Genomic DNA, 6,662 nt, shown 5'->3' with positions numbered 1-6,662 from the left:
TTGATCATCTTCGATCCTAATTTTTGATTGATACAGATTGTGCACGTTGGCCTACGTGATGGCTGGGTATTCGATCAGGTTATGCTTCAACCGCCATGAAGCCATTGAACTTCGTTCGTTTAAACCTTGAGTGAAAGCCTGAATATCCCAATCGTCTGTGACTGGTGGTAGATCCATCTGTTGCATTTGAAAACAAGATACAAACTCCCTCAGCATTTCGTTATCCTTTTGTCTTACCTTGAAAAGGTTCGATTTCCTTGTTGCAACTTTTATGGCACCGGTGTGTGCTTTTACAAAAGAATTTGCTAATATGGCAAATGAGTCGATGGAATTCAGTGGTAGGTTGTGATACCAAATCATTGCTCCCTTTGAGAGGGTCTCTCCGAATATTTTTAACAATACAGATTCGATTTCATCGTCTTCTAAATCATTTCCCTTGATGGCACACGTGTAAGAAGTGAAGTGTTCGTTAGGGTCGGTCGTTCTGTTATATTTGGAAATTTCGGGCATACGAAATATTTGGGGATTGGTTTTGGGGCTGCGCTCGAGGGAAAAGGTTTTTGCACGAATTTTTTGGAATCCAACCCTTTTATCATTGGTGGAGCTCCCAGGATCTGATCGACCCTGGAGTTATACGTTTTTACTTTTTTATCATTGGCTTTGACTCGCTTTGTGAGCTCCTCGAGCATTTTAGCAATTTCGGAAGAAGTCCCCGATTCTTGCTCATTTGACCTTACTATGGTTGGCTCCGTTCTGTGGACGATTTCTTGAAGTGGACTGGGCTCCGGCCTGCTCGGTAGCTGGGTTTGGCTCTACAACTAAGCTATCGCTGCCTGTTGAGCTTGCAACATTTCGAAAATCATGCGCAAGCTGATGCCATTTTCCTCGACGTTATGGGTATCTTGAGCTGCAGACCGAGTGCCACCATGAATGCTATTTTCAGGTTCAGAATGTAGGTTCGCCTCAATGGCTACATACGAATTGATATCTATCGGCACTTCGATTCGAGCTCCAATGACGTTGGCAAGTGGTCTTTCGGTACTGGGTGTCAAGTTGTTATTCTCATCTTGAAGACCGGCTTCGTTGTCGATAGGTAAGGCCATTTGATTGGTAGTTAGTTGTTGCTAATCCGAAATACTTTCGGAAACAAGCGCAAAACGGTGTGTTTTTGCAGATTCGTATCAAATAACTACTGTTATCCTTAGCCCCACAGTGGGCGCCAAACTGTTTACCCGAAAAACGGATGGAGTTGAATTTGTACATAGTTCTAATGATACATGGTATAGCTTAATACAAATCGTAAGGATAAATAGAAATATCAAGTATGGATTGCAAAGAATGCAAAGTAAACAAGATTGTAAAGAAGATGATTTTTAGAACTAAAAATGTTGAATCAATTTATGAAGCTTAAAAGAACAACTCTTCACTATAGGAGAATATGGTGCTTGAATTACAATGTAAGCAAAAACTTGGTCCTTACAGAAATAATAATCATTCCCTTTATAGTAGAGGGATCTTACTTTGGATATAATTAAAAATACATAGTGGGAGACCCATGATAAATTAATTTTTCCATAATTCCTGTCAGGATTCTCTTCTCTAGTGGGATTGTAACGGCTCTTGTCTATAAACTCGATATTGACTCGAGCTCTCGATTCTGACTCGGATCCTTGCATTGATTCGGGGTCAGTGTTGGTCGGTCTCTGAATCATAAGCTCGATAACTTTACTTTGCATCATAGTTCGACTTGGATTCGAGCTTGATAATGATATCGAGCTCGACATTGATCGGTCCCTCGGGTTCGAAGCTTATTTGTACCATCTTCGGAATCTATCTCGAAGTCTTACTTCGATCCATTACGTTTTAACCTCGATCAATCGTTCGAAGGCCGAAATCTATTTCGATCGTATACAGTTTATATATATATATATATATATATATATATATATATATATATATATATATATATATATATATATATAGAGAGAGAGAGAGAGAGAGAGAATTTCGACAAATCACGTTTACGTGCCAAATTTCACTATTTGGAGAAGGATGTATTCGCCGGTGCAAATAAGGAGTATTTTCACTTCTTTGGCACTAAATATCCTATACGTGCCAACTGCCAAAGGAAGGAAAAAAACTCATCTGGGCATTACGCATGGCCCAAATTAGGGGTACATGAGGCGGTTTAGGGTACCTGAGGCAGTTTGGTTTGGTTTTTTATTAAAATAAAATTAAATTAATTATGTCATTTATTAAATTTATAATCAAATCAAATTAATATAAATTCGATTTTTTTGATTTCGGTTTTAGTCGGTTTTCTCGGTTTCTTCAATTTTTCGGTTTAATTTTTTAGTTATATTGTGCTTGAAAAAGAGATCAAATAATCACCAATTATCCGCATTATTACTATTTATTAAAATAATCTAAGATAACAGTTCTACCCAAATCTAAAGGGACAAAATAACATAATTGGTTTAATACTTTAGCTTACCAAATTGTATTGGAGCAGTAAGACTATTATGCAATTACAAACTTGAACAATAGTTACTTCTCAACAAGAATTGCAGAGCGGGAAGCTCGTGTGAAGTGGAGGGAAGGGTTTCCAATATTTGGGGTTCTTTGAGTTTGGAATTGGAACATAGGGAAGATACCGATGATATGAAATAACCTATTTTATTGTCTTTTGTCTTATTGGGTTTTAGTTTGGGCTTGAGATTTAGGTTATGCAGATATAATCTACTTAGTGGGTAGTGAATTTACAAGCTCACACATAAATAATATCTTAAGGCATCGAAAACTATAAAATAGTTTAGAAAATACTTACAAATTAGATTTAAATAATTATTTTTTATGTATAATTTTTTTTAAATTTATATATAAATAATGCTGGTTTGGTTTAGATTCGGTTTGACTTTTTTTTGTTAATACCAAACCAAACCAAGAGTGATCGGTTTTTTATTTTCCAACACCAAACCAACCAAACCAAATCACAAGTCGGTTTTTTTCTTCGGTTTGACTTGGTTCGTTGGTTCGGTTTGACTTGATGGTTTGGCTTGTACACCCCTATCCCAAATTATAATAAACTAATAAATTTGCGTGAAAGATTTTATTATAGTTATGAAATGCCCTTTTTCTAATATTCAAATACTAAAAATAACAAAAATAGGTTATATACACTAAATTGTTTACCTTTCCATTCTCTTCCATCATCTCTGATTTCATAATGGAAGAAGAAAGATAATGGAATTAATTATATTTATTTTTTTTCTTTGCATGAAGTATTTATAATTTATTCTGTTAGTTGTTTGGCACGAATTCAACAGAAACTAACGAGACAAATTTTCTCATCTTTATTTGATGTTGATGTAATATAACAAATTGAAGTAAATAGTAGGTATCTTTTCTATTATTCATGATTTCTTTTATTTTCATTGTCATTGTGTGTTGCACTATCATCAACCCCATTGATCACTTTTGAGTTTGACTGACTGACATATTCAAAAGTCATAGCGTCTAAATTCTAGTTTTGCCATAGTCAATAGCCCCAGCTGATTCATGCAAGTAGCTCAAAAGCTGATACAAATCAAGTGCACATTCACAAAGCTAAAAAAATAGTTCCTCATAATTGTACTAAAATACGATAAAAAAACCATGAAAGTCCACATGCAGCTCTGATTGAAAGCTGATAAACATGTGAGTAACCATCAACATTTTAACCTAAAAATGGTTAAAACTAATATTTGGAAAAAGAGTTTAAAATATTTTCCTTCAAAATCCGCCTAATTGACTAATTTTTTATTTTTTTTATTTTTTATCTTTTCTCATTACATATATTTGACTATTACACCTAAAAAAAATAGAATATACTACAAAAGTAGCGAGTTTTTACTTACTGTAATTCTCATGGAACTCCTCTGTCCATCCAAGCCGAAGTATTTCTAAGCTATCTTTCTATGCTCCATTGCCGTCACTGCAAACGCAATCCAACATTACAAGCGATTCCAGCACAACATTACATTAATTTACAATAAATAAAATATTACTAAAACAGCATATCTAGAGAGGAGCCACTATTCCTATAATTTATCAAAATATCCAACTTTTTTTAATCTCAGTATTATCATATCAACAAATAATAAACTATTGACTCACAAAAATAAAATAAAATTATAGAACCAAAGATCCCAAAACTATGATCTCTTTCAATCTCTCATGTTTGGTTCAACAGAAATTCGGACAGTTACAGAGGGAAACAACATGGGAAAATCTGCAGCGCATTGTTGACCAACCTATTACGCACAGAATGTACAAATTAAAGTGGTGAAGTGGTCTAGACCTCCTCCTTTCTACTACAAACTTAACAGTGATGGAAGTTGTGTGGAAGGGGCTTGTGGAGCTGGTGGAGTAATTAGAGATTGCAATGGAACACTTGTCATGGCGTACTCAATATACTTAGGTCAAGGGACGAGCAATTGGGCAGAAGGACATGCCATGCTCTTGACACTGCAGCATTGTTTATCGAGAGGATTGGATAAAATAATAGTGGAAGCTGATTCAAAGGTGTTAGTTTATGCTGTCAATGAAGAATCAAGCACACCATGAAGGCTGCTGCAAATTGTGGATAAAATCAAGCAGATTGTGAGTGAAAAAGGAGCAGCAGTAAAGCACTGCTACAGAGAAGGGAATAAAGTCGCAAACAAACTAGCATCAACAAGTCATCTCCACAAGCAGGCCATTGTATTTTCGGACTTTACTGGATTGCCGAGACAAATCAGAGGGTTACACCAGCTGGATATAGATGGGAAATGGCGTCCTTCCGAATCAGACAAATAAAAGCTTCAGAGATATATTTTGAACCACCTTAAGGTGTGCTGCTAGATAGTAATCTATGTAGGAGGTTGGTTCTGTTTTTTCTGCACTTTGTATTAACTAGCAACAGAGCTTGTGCACCAAGCTCACAAAGGATATGAAAGGGTTAGGTGAATGCCCCTTTCCCAAATGTAGCAGCACTTTCCACTCGTTAATAAAAGTTTGGTTAGTTTAAAAAAAAAAAAAGAAGATCCCAAACAAAGGAAAACTTACACGTTAATCATAATTCATATCAAAGTCTCACAGTTAATCTCAATATTATTGTATCAACAAATAATAAAATATTGAGCCCCAAACCAACAAATGACCAAATTAAAGAACCACAACTCCCAAACAAAGAAAAAATAACACGCTAATCATAATTTATATCAAAGTCTCACACCGCTTCAACCAAGTATAAAATTTACCAGTCAGGATGAAGATTTCCTCTAATCTCTGTTGGTATATTCACGGTGCTTGGAATAAAAAACGTGAAGATATTTCTTTCATTGTTTGAAGGGGGAGGTTTCGGAGAATTATGTTGAAACCGTGTTTTTTCTCTTTCTTTATTTACTAGAGAACCTTTAATTGTTTGGAAGAATTGAAAACGTTTAGACTTTGGTTTGCAACGTTTGGTGTTTCGATAATCTGAACGGTGCTTTTCATCTAAGAGCTACAATTAAACCTTGATTATTTGGATTTAAAATGAGAGGGTAAAGTCAAAAAATTGAGAAATTAAATAAATATATTTCCTAGTCTATAAGAGCTGCCATGTCAGCACTTATGGCCCCCATTTATAAAGATATATACAGTCAATTCTCTCTATAACAGTCTCGTTTGTTCCGATATTTTTTGACTTTTATAGCGAATGACTGTTATAAACTTATAACAACATTTGACGTTTAAATATTTTTTGGCTATTATAGATAAAAATTATTCAGAAATTAATTATTTTTCCTTTTTTATTTTTACATATAAAAAATAGGATAATTATTCAAATTTAAAATCTCAAAAGATATGCATATTTCACTAGCTAAATATTGAAGAAAACTAATACATTATTAATAAATTCATAACTAAAAGTATAAAGATTTAAAATCTAAGGCTGACATTTTAAAGCTACCTAAAAAAATATTTTTTTCAAGATTGATGGAAGAACTTTGTAATTATAGCTTGTTTCGTAAATTTCATTCTCTTACTAGCGATATAACGCTTGGATTGGCGAAGCATGTCCAAATTTTTAGCAGAAAGGTATCCAATAGCTTTCCCTTGAAGACAATCTAAGAGCTTAACAATTAAATTTTCTATCTAAATATTTTTTTAAAATTTATCCAATGGAAAAGATATCATTATGCAAATCTTCAAATAATATCTTATGCAAGATAGAAACTTTGTTTAATTCAAAAGATTGGTGTATATTTTTAGAATTATTAGTAGTAATCTTAAAGATTATATATGGCTGTTATAGAGGGGTAATTTACAAAGAGCGTTCTGTTATAAATATGGCTGTTGCTGTTATAGGTAAAATGTTGTTATAGAAAGGTAAAATATAACTTAAAAATCTGTTCTGAAGAAAACTTGTCTTTTATAGTGAATGGTTGTTATATAGGGATGGTGTTATAGAGATGTATGGTTGTATATATACAAAGATAATGATTACCAAACTGAGATGATTTACCTTATAAATGTACGAAATTTGTTTCTCCTATTTATCAAGTTTGTTATTCTTCATTCTCAGCTTAGTTCCCCTTTTAATGCGGAAATATTAAAGAAACTTAAATACAATGAATTGGGACATAACTCATACTAGC

At 33.7% G+C, this 6,662-nt stretch overlaps 1 long non-coding RNA gene across 1 annotated transcript; it reads right to left on the bottom strand.

Moving 5' to 3' along the window:
- Nucleotides 1-3,764: 3,764 nt before the first annotated feature.
- On the bottom strand, nucleotides 3,765-5,466 carry LOC117273693 (uncharacterized). The gene is made up of 2 exons (XR_004503707.1): nucleotides 5,280-5,466; nucleotides 3,765-3,973 (listed from the first exon to the last, which is right to left on the bottom strand). It is a non-coding gene; the product is annotated as an uncharacterized lncRNA (long non-coding RNA).
- Nucleotides 5,467-6,662: the final 1,196 nt, after the last annotated feature.

This window comes from Nicotiana tomentosiformis, chromosome 12, assembly GCF_000390325.3.
Source record: "Nicotiana tomentosiformis chromosome 12, ASM39032v3, whole genome shotgun sequence".
Lineage (NCBI taxonomy): Eukaryota > Viridiplantae > Streptophyta > Magnoliopsida > Solanales > Solanaceae > Nicotiana > Nicotiana tomentosiformis.
Note: the sequence above shows the minus strand (reverse complement) of the source record. Positions and strands in the feature narration are given on the sequence as shown.